Genomic DNA, 14,837 nt, shown 5'->3' with positions numbered 1-14,837 from the left:
GTGCAGAAGAGCAGTGCTGCTTTGGTGGGAGGAAATTTGCTGGAGAGGCTTCATGCTCCAGACTGGCACACTCCATCCAGAGGGGAGGGCACACAGTTGGATGCTATATGTAGAAATATGCCTCTCTGCATTGCCTCTTTCACCTTTTTAGCTTGTTGAAGCCAGTGGAAGTCTTTTAGAAGTCATTTGGTTTCTATCTGCTTCTGTGGCACAGTTTATACAGAGAGAGACAGAATATAAGCACAAGCCCTTAAGGCAGAAGGAACAAAAGAAGAAGGTATTTGGCAGGGCTATTATGTGTCCTTCTGTCTGTAGTAAATACTGAGTGGAAGTCATCAAGTATTTTTGCTGTCCTAACCCATGAGTCAGAACAGTTGGCTCTGCATCTTTACAAAGGAAGGTATCCATAGAAGCAAGCACACTGAAGAGCAATCCTTTTATAAAATACAGAGGGGAGAAGAAAAAGTTGGGGAGAGCAATGGAAACAAAAAACTTAACAATTCTTAGGATTCCTTTTTTTTTTTTTTAATAGTCTGTCTTTGGCAGCCAAGAAGCAGTTGTAGATGGAAACTTGAGCTATTTTCTTAAAAATAAATTTGTTTGCAGTGGGAAAACTGATCTGAGAGAGTTCTTGGAACATTGGCTTTGCTGCTCTACCATGGGTGAGTAGGGCTTGCTCTCCAAGAGCTCAGAGGTTAGTGTGCTTTATTAGGAGCAATCCCAGATTTTTTAAAGGCTTACTAAAACAACTGCCATGGGAAGAAGTCAGGCCTGCAATATTTCCCTAACTTGTTAGACAGAAAATTCACTCTGGTTGTGGAAGGGGCAAAGAAAGATAAGACAATAAACTATAAAAAGAGAGTAAGAAAAGGAAAGGGAGTTCAAGTAATAATAAATTCTCAAGATACAGTTGTGAACTGTGAGCAAACATTAACCTTTTAAGCTTTTTAATATCTGTGTTTTGAAAAAATTTATATGTAAGTGTGGTGTTTTGTTTGAACATTTTACTGGGAGTCCTTTCTGGGCTTTTAAAATGCATTAAATGAAAAGGTTTTCCAAGCCAGAAATGAATAACTTTGTCTTCCCACAGCAAGAAGTTTAGCAAGGTGTAGGAGTAGACTAGGGACACAATACTGGTATATCAGGACTAATATGTGCTTTTCAGAATTTTGAAACAAAGACTAATGTTGATGTTTCTGCAGGCAAATGATCTTTTGTTCCTGTGCAGTCTCTGTAAATACAATAAGATGCTTTGGATTTTTTTTTATTTATTTTTATTTTTACCTTAAAGATAGAAGAAAGTATAAGTTGAGGGGACAAGAAGAAAATTTTTTCAAAGTTCTTTGTTTTGTTTTTTCCCCCAAACCCCAGAGCTGAAGACTGATTCTAGAAAGCTGAAACACTCAAAAGGGTGTGTCTGTGTGTAGATGAGTGTGTGTCTACTTGTATTTTAGTTTCAGCTGTGGAACCCTCTCTCCTGGAAATGACTGGAGTTTTTGATGGCTAGAGATTTTGTTAATAGGATGTTCTAGAAAAAAATAAGCTTTTATTCCAAGTTTACAGTTGGCTTTCTTTTTGCAATGAATTAAAAAATGTTTGTAATTGTCTGTAAGCAAGACAGAATGAAATAATAGTATGTAAGGAGGGATGAGAAAGCACAACAGGATGTAGAAAGGCACCATAGATGAAAAAAGAGAGTTGAGAATGAAATATTTGTACATATTTTCCATGTCTGCATCCAGTTGTGCTTCTGCCATTGTGAATTGCAACTCCTGGGTATTTTCTTCCCACTTGTAGCTATTCTGGGCTAGGCTGTGCATAGATCTTTGAAATTAAAAGTAAATTGAGGTGCCTCAACAGTGTCATCTCAATCAGTCCCACTTATTTTTATGCTGCATTTACAAGGTATAAAGATGACAAATCACTCATGTCTCGGTGCTGGTGTTTTATCAAAAGTTTGAAGGAATATCAGGGCTGAGGACAGCAGAGGAAGATGAGGCTGTGAACAAGAGCTGTGTGACAGCACAGCCTGGGCAGATTCTCCTTTCTTTTACCCCACTCAAGAGTGTTTAATAATAATGTTTAATAGTATAGTTAAGATAGCAGTGTTAATGCTCAATAGTGCATTAAATGAGCTTTGCCCTGGCCAGCACCAGCCCTGTTTGTGCTGAGCAAAGGCAGCAGAATCCATGGGGAATTGGGCAATGGGATATTTTTTATGGAGCTGCCAAGATCCTGGTCCTGACCCCCACCTCACTCCCAAATTGTGCCATCTGTGGTACAATCTGAACCTTCCTTTGATGTGCTTTCCTTCCTGACTCCTGCTAAAAGGGGTGGTCTTGAGACACATCCCAAATCCCCTCAACTCCACTGCAGGAGTAAGCAGGTCTAAGAGCAGGAATGTGATGTATAAATGTATTGTATTGGTTTTATGCAGATTTCAAACACAGGAGGGGAAGGACTGATTCTCACCCTGTTTTCATGCAGCACATGGCAGTGAGGTCTGAATCTCAGGTGAGGCATCAAGGTGCCACTGCAGAATGCTGTAATAATAAGAATTAAACTCTGACAGCTTGAGAAATGTGAGTTTTCTGTCCTAGGAACTTGGTTTTTTCTTTTTCTTTTTTGTTATATTTTAGAGTTTACCTGAGCTTTTTGATTCAATAATATTTTATCTCTGCATGCAAGATGATGTTGAGAAGACAGAAGTCCCCTGAGCATCATTTGTTGATCAGGTGAAATGTTTCAGGGGGAGAAGTTGCAGAGAAGCATTTTTCAATTACAGTTTCTTAGTCCCTAACTTGTGATGACTCACAAGGCAGCAGGAATGTTAGCAGAGAATTTATCCTCATGTGGCATTTGAGATGATTACAGAAATTAGGAGGTGGGGTTAATGTGAAATATCAGGCACAGGAACATCCTGTAAGGTTGGAGGATCAAATATCAGCCTTTGGAAAGGAATTGCAGGCTCTGAATCAGAATTACAGTGGTGTAAAAGAGAAAGCTGAAAGGGCCAGGCATTAATCTGCAGCATCACAAAGAACACTCTGGGCTTCAGAGGAAAATGGAAGTGATGGAAAATTAAACTAAAATGAAGAACTTGGAGTTGCTTGGCATGAGGAAGAAGAACTGGATATAAAGGAAAAAGGGACATGATCTGGACTTGGCCTTTTAGCTGCTATTGAAGGAACACAGAGGTGTAGTGTTTTCCTCAGGCTTGTTCAGCTTTTACAGCTAGTGTAAGTACATTTCCCAGTCTTTAATGAAACTCTTATTTTTTTCAGAAGGCCATGGAGAAGTGCTGGTGGACAAGAAAATCACTGCTATTGCATGAGGAATCTACTGCATGAAAAAAAAGATATTTTTCTCATCTGGGAAAGTAAAATCTGCATCTCAAGAGTAAAACAGTTTCTCACCAATGTAGAAGAGTTCTTGGGGTTTGATTTTTCAATTGTCTACTTTGACTTTCAAGTTCTGCCTTGTGCCTGTCAGTATCAAAAGAGAAATCACAAAGTTCTTTCCTTGCTTGTTTTTTGGGAGGAACATGGTTAGAGCTTCTCCAGGAGTAAACAGATGGAGGAATTGAAGCACAGAGAGGGTGACCAGGGTCAGAGTGGGTCCAGCTCTGAGCCCTTGAGGCTCTGTCTGGGTGCCAGCCTTGGGTGCCAATGCTGAGGTGGATTTTAGGATTTCCCCCTTTTCCCTTGTGGGATTTGCCTTTCTCTGAAGGGCAGTAAATGTGCTGAATATATCACTTGGTTTCAGGGAGGCCTGAGTGAGATGAGTCAGAAATCCTCTCCATGTGGGCTGTGGAAGTCTGTTAATACTGGGGGTGCTGGAAATGACATCTCAGCAGGGAGATGGCAAAGATGGAAGGACAGAAATAACTATCATGTCTCAAAAAATAGATTCTCCTCACCCTGGAATGAGCTGCTTTTATCAATATTAAGGAAGTTCAGATATATGGGGATATATAATTTGGGCATATTGTCCATACCAAACATCCTCAGTGGACTGAAAACCCTTCAGCTCTTGGCCTGCCAACGTGGCTCTTTTTTCATAAATGCTGAAGTTCTGCTAAGTAAGAAACATTATAAAGTACTTTTATACCATCTTTTCATTATTTAGCATGTAAAGAAATTTAGTTCAAAGGACCTTCTTGGCATCTTCCTAAAATATACTTTATTTTCTTCTGAGGGCAAGGCTAATTTGTGCTCTCACGAGCTCTGAAAACCCTGAAATCCTTTTCCAGCTTTAATGAAAGTAAAAAGAAATAGAAACCCCTGATTTTTTATTAAAGAAAGTTGTTCTTTGTATATAATGAATTAGACACCTCAGCTGTGAAGATTCAAACTTTCATGTTGACTGCAGGAGAATCTTCATGCCACAATCATCACTGAGTTTGTCTGCTGCTTTTAATAGTGTCAGCATTTAAATATATATATTTCTATTTATTTCTATGTATATATTTTATATAATTTTAATTTTATAATGAGGTGTATATTGATTTCCTCTCTAGAAGCTGGAGATGTGTGGGCATCCTGATGACTGCAACAGATTTTCAAGACTTGCCTGAAGCATACACAGAGCTGAACTGACACAGAGGTACAGTCACTTTTCATCTAGAAATTCCACTTCTGAAAACTGAGTCTGAAGGTGTGTTTTGATCAGACCCACAGGACAGATTTTTCTTTTATCATGGCTGTTCCCCTGGTAATACAGACATTTTCTTCACAGATTTAATAAGGGACAATTGTCAGAAGGAATGTTTTGTGCTTTAGTGGGAACACTTGTAATTGTGTATCAGCCTGTATTCCTCTAACAAATGTGAATTTCCAGGTTATTTCTGCATGTGCAAAGGACTCTCTAGTTCCCACACTAAATGTGTGGGTGTCCTTGTAAAACAGGTAAAAGCAGGCTGAGTCTGCTGAAAATAGTTCTGTTTTTTCACAGTCAACACTTGATTTCATGCTTATATATCAAAGACATAATATTATTTTTAAGTTGCAAACTTTTTGTTTGCCCATTTGATCAATTTAATTTTGTTTTTCCACACTCCATATTTTCCTTAGGGGTGTTTGCAGCATTTTTTCCCTCTTCTGCTCTAAGGGATGTTTTTAGCAATGATTGGTTTTCATGCTTAGCAGTTTCCCTTGCCCATTGCAATTCATTTGCATTGCAATTCATTCACTTGCCTGAGTTTTCTCCTGTTTTATCCTCAGTTCAAAGGTCAGGACTGCAATCCTTCTCTGGTTTCCTTTTTGGGAAGTGCTTGATTTGTGTGAAAATGCTCAAAAGTATTTTTTTGCATGCTTTTGTTTCCTTGTTTGCTCTTTTTAAAGTCCCCTAGAATAATATAGTGTATTGGTGATTCACACTGTGCCTCAATGGAATCCTCACCTGGGGTGGTTTTTTATCTTGGGTTGGGTTTTGTGACTTTTTTTTCTTTGTTACATTTTTGTTTGGTTGCTTTGGTTTTTGGCTAGGAAAGCCATCATAGAACCTAGGAACTTTTGGGGTGGCATAAGTAGTCTATCAAGTTCTATATTTTATATTTTGGGTTTGAAAGATTAAGAATTTAGTCAGAGAACAGAGATAAGTTGAAAAATGTGTAGTTATCTCCATCCCTGCCTGGAAAAGCCAAAGTGGTGCTCTGTGCAATGAAACCAAAGGTTTATGCTTAATTCTGCACATTTTAGTTACCCAATCTCTGAAAAGATTGGGCAAGTTGGATCCTCAGAACTTCAGAATTTCTGAATCCTTTCTTGTCATAAATTCAGGTCTCATGGTTGTCTGATAATTTTACTTGGTTAAATCTTTCCTTTGGGTTACAAAAGCAGTAATCTAATGGCTCTTAGAAAAATTGGGAACTCAGGAGGGATGGGTTTGGTTCACAGCTGTTTCTACTCAGTTGATGGGCTGCTGTGAGCACTTCTTTTGGGAGGAGCTTGAGGGGGCAGACATCAGCATGTGGCTCCAGGGACCACAAAATTCTCTTATGGCTATCCTGAATGCTGTAAGGTAGTTAGCAAATTCCAAACTTCTCTTTCACTATTTTCTTAGCCTTATTAATATGTCTAATCTGTCCATCAAATCTTGTGGAATCATTGTTTTCTATTTAATAGGTGCCAAGAGATTTGTTTCTGAATATTTTTGGGGTTCTTTATTTTGTTTTGTTTTTTTCCATAAAAATTTGCACACCAGTTTAAAGCAGAGAAATGGGATCTGAGTTTGGAATTTTAGAAATGCAGAAGTTGACTGCTTATCTAACAGCACAACAAAGCTAGTGCAGGTTTCCTGATCCAGAATTCCCTCTGCTTTCTCCTTTCCAGTTTACTCAACACTGAGCTGGAACCAAAGTCACAGAGGTTGCATTCTAAGAGCTGTGCAGAGAATTTGGGCAGAGAACTGTGCTTCCACACCCACCTGGATCATTCCAGTAACAGGTAAGATGTTTGTTTCTTGGATTTCAGCACCAAACAGTTACATCTTTGATTATAGCTTGTAGATTTGTGACCCTTTTGAGCTCCTGAAGATCTATGTGTGTTGCCTGGTGCCTTGATTACAAGTGCCAGTCACATTTGAAGCAGAAAGAAATGTATTATCCAAAAAGTGATAATACTGCACCTGCCTGGCCCCACTGCATGTGCTCACACTCAGAAAGCTCTGCAAGATCTTTTGAGTTAGAGAGGCACTGGGGGTTGGTCTGCAAGGGAAACTACATGGAGGGGAAAACAAAGCTGGTATGGGGGGGACAGAAAGAGGAGCCCTTCTGTGCCTCTGTTTGAACTCTGAGGGTGCCAATCCTGTCCTAAGGGTTCAAAGGGATAACAGAAAGAAGGATTTTCATGTGCACAGTACCTGTGCTAGTCCCAGTTTAAACTTAAAGGACAGGTGAGAAGAGAGGGAAGGAGCTGAATGCTGCCTTATACACTGGAGAAATTGTTCCTTGATGTGCAATGCTGAGCTCTGTCATGCTGCCAGAGTGACTGGGCCCCAGGCTGAGGCTGCCTAAGTGCTGGTTGCAGGAGTTAAAGCTGCCAGGGGAGTGCTATAAAAGGACAATGTCAAGGTTGGTCTACCCAAAATATCACCCTTTTTTATTTTTTTTCTCTCCCTTACATCTATTTGCAAAGTTTATGTCATTCACTTTTAAGCTTTTACAAATCCTTTAATCTAAACCACAATGTTTCAATTGCTATTGAGGGCAGTGATTGAGAGGAGAGGCTGTGAGTGTTCAGTGTGGCAATGCAGGTTTGTGAATGAGGAAAGAGCCTGAAACAAAACTCTGGGATGGGGACTGTCTGAATTAGGTGATAATTAGAAAATGAGAATTCAGGCTGAAATGTAGAAGAAATAAATGAAAATAAGGAAAGCTAGTTTTTATTAATTGAAAATACCAATGCAGAACCAGCTAAGTTCACAAGAAGTTACTTCAAAACCTCTGTTTATTTTCATTCTAATAGTTTTTATTCTGGCTGTTTTTCTCCTGCTACTGCTTTCTCAGTAATAGTAGATAGTTGCACATAATTCCTGCCATAACTGAAATACACCCTTCCTTCTTTTCCTCGTTTGACAGCCTAATTAAAACCACAGTATATATTTTTTTCTATATTATATAATATCCTAAGACCCTCATAACTCTCACAAATAATTTCTATTCTAATTGGAAAACAGATGAACTATCTGTGCAAGTCATAAAAGAAAAAGGAGTAAGATCAAGTAGTAAAATCAAAGGTAAGATTTTTTTTTTTCTTTACATAACTGTGATGCTTCCCAGAAAAGGCAGGAGGGAATAATCCCACACAACCCACTCCCCCTGAAAGAAGTCAAAGCCTCTTGGAGGAGTGCAGCTCATCCCTGGTTTCAGCTCCAGGAATCTCTGGCACTGAGATGAAATGATCTTGCAATCTGCTCTGTGATAGCAGGAAGGCAGCCAGGTCTGACAGATCCTTCACTTCCAGCTTGACTTTGCCAAACTTCCAGGAGTTCACTCCTGCTTCAAAAAGTCTTCCTATGAACTGCAAGGCTCACTTCTGATTTCCTTCTCAGCTCTGAAAAAACTATGCAGCTTTTCTCAGAAACCCTGGTGAGTCCTAATCTGTTTGCTGGCTCCAAATTGTTATCCCTGCCTCACTTTATGGTGTGCTGGCTTTTCTAAATCCTGGGGGAATAGATGCCTTGGCTCTGCCCTGTGGAACAGGGAATGGAGCACAGGTCTCACAGGAGCAAGAGCAGAAGGGTCCACAAGGTAATCAGCTCCTCCATCCCTCCCCAAATATCACAAATCATCCTGGCTCTTGGGAAATATCACTTGTACAAAGCCTTTGAGTGGTTATGCCAAATTCTAGTACTTGCTAACAAAAATAATGACAGGGGGAAAAAAGAACAAATCCACAGCACCTTTTTGCATTACAACTTGTACAATTATAACTTGTAAATTCTCTTCTTTCTAAGGTTTCCCATACTCCCTAAAGCAGAGTAACAAACCAGGCAGCAGTAAAGGAGCTGTCTGGGTTAAAAGACACTGGGCCTCCTACCAATAAAACCATTCAGTGTTCATCTCTATTACATCCAGCTGCAGCTAATTGTATAGTTACAGTAATAGTGCCTCCAGAGGAATTTTGAAGGAATTATAATACTTAGAGTTAATACAAAAGATGATCTAAAAATGAGTGCAACTGGAAAATGGAATATTATTAAAATGATAAAATACTTGAACCTCACGGGGGAAAAAAATCTCAGTATCAAAGCTCTTTCTATTTTGCATGCACATTTCCATCTAAGAAAAGTATGTTCTGGTTACAATAGGCTTCTTCCTAGCCTGATAGCAAACATGAGGTTTGCCTAACTCCATTTGAATCAGGGATGTAAATGGAGATCAAGCAAGTGAAGAATGAGAGAGCTATTCCTAGACTGCAGCAGACACCAACAATGAATTATGAGCAGGCTCCAGCCTCAGCCTGGCATGGCTGGATTTCTCCTTGGACCTGCCTCAGTTAACTGAGCTTTGAGCTTTTGATGGCTGGGAGTTCATGTTCTTCTCACTGGGCAATTAGAAATAATTTCAGTATCTTTAGAAAAATGCAACTAAAAATCTCACCTCTGTCCCCTCTAAGTTATCCCAGTTTTTCCCAGCTAGGAGCTGCACTGAAGTGAGGCAGGGAAATGACATCAGGGAACAGCTGTAAAGTTAAAGGCAGAAAGAGAAGATGTACCAGCAATGGGGAAAGGTTTCAGAAAACATTTCTGTGGTCTAATTAACAATAATTTCTGTTTTCCCAGTGAGAAGAACACAAACTCACAGCCAGTCAGGCCTGACAGTCCCCTGCAGTGAGAGCTCAGCACACATCCACAGAGACAAGTCCAGCACCTGAAAGAAAAAAAAAAAAAGAACCAGAAGAAAGAGGTAATTTCTTTTGTTTCAAAGGTTGGGTGAATGATGAGCCCTGGGCACAGCTCATGCCATTCATTCAGGTGAAACCCTGGGGCAGTTTAGAGGGGACACAGAAGTGTTTGTGTAGGAAAATGCCAGGGGATGCCAAGGGCAGGGAGGTGGCATTTCTGAGGGGATTGCTGAGGGAACTGAAGGGAGCCCAGCAGAGTTTCCCTGGGAAAGCCAAGACCCCTGGGCAGCACAGCCAGGGCTCTGCAGGGCACAGGGAGGGCTCAGCTCTGGGACTCTCTGTGTGTCCCTGCCCTGGCACAGCCCTGGGCACTCTCTGTGCCCCTGCCCTGGCACAGCCCTGGGCACTCTCTGTGCCCCTGCCCTGGGCACTCTCTGTGCCCCTGCCCTGGCACAGCCCTGGGCACTCTCTGTGCCCCTGCCCTGGCTCAGCAGCCAGGCAGGGAGCAGAGGCTCCCTGGGGATGAGGCACAGAGAGGGAGCAGGGAGCAGCCTCGGGCTGCAGAGGGGCAGCAGAAGGCAAAGGGACCTGCCTGGGCACTGTGGGCAGCAGAATGGACACCTGGGTGGCAGTGCAGGTGAGGAGTGGGTCTGAGCCCATCTGCAGGGACAGAAGGAGGGGACGTTTTGGAGGGAAAAGCTGAGGTGGTGAGTTCACTCACCTGGCACGAGTTGTGTTTGCACAAAGTGGGACCAGAGGTGAAGGTCAATCCAAAGCCAGCCCTGCTTGACCTCTGAATTCCAGGATAAGTTTTACAAGCTGCCAAATGAGGAATTAAAAATAGTCAAAAATGAAACCAAGAGCATTAATGAGGTTCCTGGGAATCCACTACATTGTTGTCATAGAATTCATAACAGAGTCTTGAGCTTCTGATGACAACAATGCAGTTCTTCATTTGGATTAGTCAGTGTGTGGGATTTGGGGTTGGTCTGGATTTTAAAGCCCTCATGGTGACCCTGACACTGCTCAGGAGCTGGTGGGACAATCAGAGTCAGAGCTCCTGGCAGGCACAGGGTATTTTCTCCAGAGTGGAGGAATTGTCTGGGACTTGGGTTGTCCCTCTGGGTGACCACAGCCCAGTTGCTGTGATTTGTATAATTCCAGACATTTGACTCCCAAAACTCCCCAGCCCAGGGGCTTGAGCTGACAGGGCAGGACAAAGATTGTTCTCTGTGCAGTGCCCAGATTTGGGGTTCACTGTCAGCTTTGCTAGTTCCCATGAATTATCCCACAGCCCCCAATTCCCTGCTCAGTTCCTGCTGCCATAACCTCACAGTGCCTCAGGGAGGGTGGATATTCCCATGCAGAGCTGCTGCTTGAACTCCAGCTGTGCCAGGAACCAGCAGAGCTTCCAAGGAACCTCAGCAGCACTGGGACAGGGACAGGTGTGTATTCCAAAGAATTTGCTATTTCAAACCCTCATCCCCCAGCCCCACCCATGTCCCTGGGGGCACTTGACAGAGTCCAGCTGATTTAGCCCCCCTGAGCTGGGCTCCAGGTGATATTTTCAAGCAGGAGAAGGCAGGGCTGGGGCACTCCCAGGCCGTGCCAAGGCAGCTCCCCGTGCCCATGGGAGGACATCTCTCCCTGCAGAGCTCAGCTCCTTCCAGAGCCTCAGCAGTGGCCTCTGCAAGTTCTTTTCCCTCAGCAAAGGGTGCACATCATCCCTGCCTTCAGCACAGCTCCAGTGGGACCCACCTGGGAAAGCTTTCCATCCCTTCTGCACTTCCAGCTGGCTCCCTGGAAACTCCCACCTTCATCCAAACAAGACTTCATCCCAGCCAAACCTCTGATTTTAAGGCATCTCTGCAGGCTGTTGGTTGGATTCAGTATCTGTGAGGTAAGACTGCCTTGGCTTTAGTGCTGCTGCTGGGTGATGGCCTCAGGCTGGAAGGGAAGGGAATTGGGGTGGACAGGACATACCTGGCAGCTGCCTGGGAGCTCTGGAGGCTGGAACCAGGAATTGCTGTCTGAGCCCCTCTACACACAGCCCGTGCTGCCATCACCAGGCAGTGCCAGCTGCTCCTTGGGCTGCCTTTGGGCTGTCAGTGGCTGTGTCCAGGCTGAAGCATCTCCAGGAGCCTGTTCAGAGCAGCCCCTGAGCCGTGTCCGTGCCAGCCCGGCCGGGCACCCAGCGCCCATCCCGGGCCGTGGGCCTGGCACAGGCAGGACACTGCAGGCACAGCCCTCCCTGAGAGCCCAGGGACAGGAGGGGCTGGTGCCTTCCAGGGGCTCCTGGCCTCCTCCTGCCCCATTCCCTGCAGCTGGGACACACAGGAACACCCAGGAGCATTGCTGGCAGCGAGCAGGAGCCACCGAGGCCTCTGTGCAGCTCTGGGCCTCAAAAGCAGCCCCAGCTTCAGCAGCTGCTTCGTTTTGGCAACACTCACCTGCAGGAAATGCCCCCTGCCACTCTCCAGAAGAGCCCTGGTCATGCAGCAAGGGAAGCCTCAGGATCTTCCTGCTCATTTCTCCCTGCAAAAGGACTTGGCAAGAGCAAATCTGCAGCTGGTGGGTAAATCCTGGAAAGGGCAGAAAAATCAGGGTTATGGGAAGAGTTTGGTGCTGTCACATCAGCTGCCAGCCAGTTCTACCCTACAGCCATGGCAGGGGCTGGTGTGTAAAGCAGCTTTAGCAGAAGAGGAGCTGCAGTTCCCTTGCTGGTACCAAGGATTCCCATCCTTGGCAGGTTCATACCTGTGACCCAGAGACTGGTTCAGTCAGTTGGAGCAGAGTCCAGGTACTGCCCAGGATGTGAGTTCAATTCTGCCACATGCTGTGTACTTGAGAGCCAGATTTTAGGAACCTTCTCGACCCCACTATATCCTGTGATCTGGAAAAAAACAATATTTTCAGCTTTCAATAAAAGTTCTAGTAAAAGCTTTTGCCGGTGCGGATCTTTTTTGCGTTGCAGAGCAAGGGGGAGGGGGAGCATCTCAGCCGGCTCCAGCCGTGCTCGTTCCGCAGCGCTCCGGGCAGGAGCCCCAGGCTGGGCGGGCACGGGGAACGGGAGCGGCGGCACTTGGGGCTCCCGGGGCCGGCACGGCGCTGCCCGCGCCCCGGCGGCTCCAGCCTCGACCCACCACCCGCACGGGGAGATCCCGGCCCGCTCTCCCGGGCGCGGTGACCGGCACAGCCCCGGCTCCCCGCGGCCGCGGCGGGACCGGGCCCGGAGTCCCGCGGCCGCCGGGCCGGAGCGGGAGCGGCAGCGCCGGGCTCGGCCTCAGGCCCGTCCGGGGCGGCGGCTGCTGCCCGCGGCCATCCCGGCCCCAATCCCGACCCCGCGATCCGCACCCGCCGGCCCGGGGAGAGGCGGCACCGCCAGAATCCAGCCCCGACCCCGGTCCTACCTGAGCGCCTCAGGATTCGGGCAGCACCGGGAGCGGTCCCTGGGTCGCGCCCGGACGAGGATCCCGCCGCATCCCAGCACGAGCGTTCCCGAATGGAGCGGGCCGGGAGCGGCTCGGCCGCGTTTAAAGGGCGCGGGCGGGGGCGGGGCCGGGGGCGGGGCCTGCACAGGTGCGCGGGGCGGAGCCTGCACAGGTGCGCGGGGCGGGGCCTGCACAGGTGCGCGGGGCCCCAGAGCGCATGCGCGGGGCGGGGCTGAACGGGATTTAAACGGCGGCGCGAGCCCGGCGGAGCCATTTGCTCCTCGGAGTTCGTGGTGCGCGGGTCGGGCTCTGTCTCTCTCTTCCTCTATATTTCAATTCTTCTTTATTTCTTTTTCTTTACACCTCTCCCTTCTCCCCTCCCTTCCTCCCCTCCCCCACCCCCCACACCCTCCCCCCCCCCAAACCCCCCCCCCTCCCTCTCCCCCCTAGCCCTCCCCTCCCTCCCCCCCAAACCCTCCCCCCCGGCCCGGCTCCCCTGCACCCCCCCATACCTATACACACCCTACCCTATACTGCCCTACCCTGCCCTACCCTGCCCTACCCTGTTCCTTTTTTCTCCTGCTCTTCCTTTCATCCTTCATTCCCCAACCCTGGTCCCCCGGCCCCCTCTCCCTGCTCCCCTTTCCCCCCTAATTCCGCCCCCCTTCAATCCTCCCTTCCTTCCTCCTTCCTCCCATTCCCCCCAGCGCCCCTTCCCCTGTCCCCGCTGCCCCGCACACCCCGGCACCCCCCGCCCTCGGTCCTTGGTCACCCACCCCGACCGTCCCGTCTGCCCCCCACTCCCATCCTCCGTCCCCCCTTTTCCTCTTTCCCTGCACCGCGGGGTTCGGGGCGCCGCACAATAAAGGCCGGAGAGCCCGAGCGGCGCCCCCACCGTCCCTGAGCCCCACACGGGGACTGCCCGCCCTGCGGGTGTCCCCATGCCGGTCCAACACACCGCCCGACACCGCCGGGGCTCCGGCTGTCCCTACATCACACCGGGGGTCCCGGGGTGGGGGGTTCAGGACGGGCCCCCTCGCTAGGAGGGGGTCCCGGGGGGTGGGGGGGGTTCAGGACGGGTCCCCTCCGGAGGAGGGGGCCCGGGGGGGGGGGGTTGGGGTGGGAGGGTCCCCTCCGGAGGAGGGGCCCTGGGGCGGGGCGGGGGCGGGGCCCCCTCCGGAGGGGGGGGCCGGGGTGGGAGGGGTCTGGGGGGGGTCCGCCCCCCTTGGCCCCTCCCATCTCGGGCCCTCCCCTCCGGACGGGGTCCGGCCCCGAGCCCCTCCCCAGGACCCTCCTCCGGACGGGACCCGGGGGAGGGAGGGGAGGGGCGGGTGGGGGGGGCAGGACGGGAGGGGCCGCTCGTTTGTGTGACGTGGGTTTTTTTTTTGTGTCTGTTTACGCTGCAGAGTGACGTGACCCCCTCTGCTTCCCCCCCCACCCGCCCCTCCCCTCCCTCCCTCCCCCGGGTCCCGTCCGGAGGAGGGTCCTGGGGAGGGGCTCGGGGCCGGACCCCGTCCGGAGGGGAGGGCCCGAGGTGGGAGGGGCCAAGGGGGGCGGACCCCCCCAGACCCCTCCCACCCCGGCCCCCCCCTCCGGAGGGGGCCCCGCCCCCGCCCCCCCCAGGGCCCCTCCTCCGGAGGGGACCCTCCCACCCCAACCCCCCCCCCCCCCCCCCTCGGGCCCCCTCCTCCGGAGGGGACCCGTCCTGAACCCCCCCCACCCCCCCCGGGACCCCCTCCTAGCGAGGGGGCCCGTCCTGAACCCCCCACCCCGGGACCCCCGGTGTGATGTAGGGACAGCCGGAGCCCCGGCGGTGTCGGGCCGTGTGTTGGACCGGCATGGGGACACCCGCAGGGCGGGCAGTCCCCGTGTGGGGCTCAGGGACGGTGGGGGCGCCGCTCGGGCTCTCCGGCCTTTATTGTGCGGCGCCCCGAACCCCGCGGTGCGGGGACAGCCGGGGAGAAGGGACGGAGAGGAGGGACACAGGGATGGGAAGGGCAGGGAGGGCTCGGGCTGCGGAGGGAAAGGCCGGGGGGGAGAGGGACGGTGACACAGGAGG

The 14,837-nt window shown here is 48.9% G+C and overlaps 2 long non-coding RNA genes across 5 annotated transcripts; one reads left to right on the top strand and one right to left on the bottom strand.

Annotated features, from left to right (window-relative positions):
* The first annotated feature begins 679 nt into the window (after positions 1–679).
* Positions 680–11,891, top strand: LOC130261139 (uncharacterized). 2 transcript variants are annotated; one of them, XR_008841930.1, is made up of 8 exons: positions 680–694; positions 3,285–3,487; positions 4,520–4,605; positions 6,333–8,089; positions 9,286–9,409; positions 10,715–10,792; positions 11,056–11,247; positions 11,672–11,791. It is a non-coding gene; the product is annotated as an uncharacterized LOC130261139 (long non-coding RNA). The 2 variants fall into 2 exon arrangements; XR_008841928.1 differs by lacking the exons at positions 680–694; positions 3,285–3,487; positions 4,520–4,605; ... (1 more) ...; positions 9,286–9,409; positions 11,672–11,791 and adding an exon at positions 11,804–11,891 and having other exon boundaries at positions 10,442–10,792.
* Positions 7,995–13,152, bottom strand: LOC130261125 (uncharacterized). 3 transcript variants are annotated; one of them, XR_008841919.1, is made up of 8 exons: positions 12,758–13,152; positions 12,105–12,240; positions 11,798–11,929; positions 11,106–11,489; positions 10,069–10,166; positions 9,306–9,373; positions 9,104–9,185; positions 7,995–8,054 (listed from the first exon to the last, which is right to left on the bottom strand). It is a non-coding gene; the product is annotated as an uncharacterized LOC130261125 (long non-coding RNA). The 3 variants fall into 3 exon arrangements; XR_008841924.1 differs by having other exon boundaries at positions 9,104–9,373; positions 11,106–11,294; positions 12,758–12,866; XR_008841926.1 differs by having other exon boundaries at positions 9,104–9,373; positions 11,106–11,294; positions 11,798–11,882; positions 12,758–12,865.
* Between the last annotated feature and the right edge of the window lie 1,685 nt (positions 13,153–14,837).

This window comes from Oenanthe melanoleuca, chromosome 1A (genome assembly GCF_029582105.1).
Source record: "Oenanthe melanoleuca isolate GR-GAL-2019-014 chromosome 1A, OMel1.0, whole genome shotgun sequence".
Classification (NCBI taxonomy): Eukaryota; Metazoa; Chordata; class Aves; order Passeriformes; family Muscicapidae; genus Oenanthe; species Oenanthe melanoleuca.
This window is presented reverse-complemented; position numbering and strand designations above follow the sequence as displayed.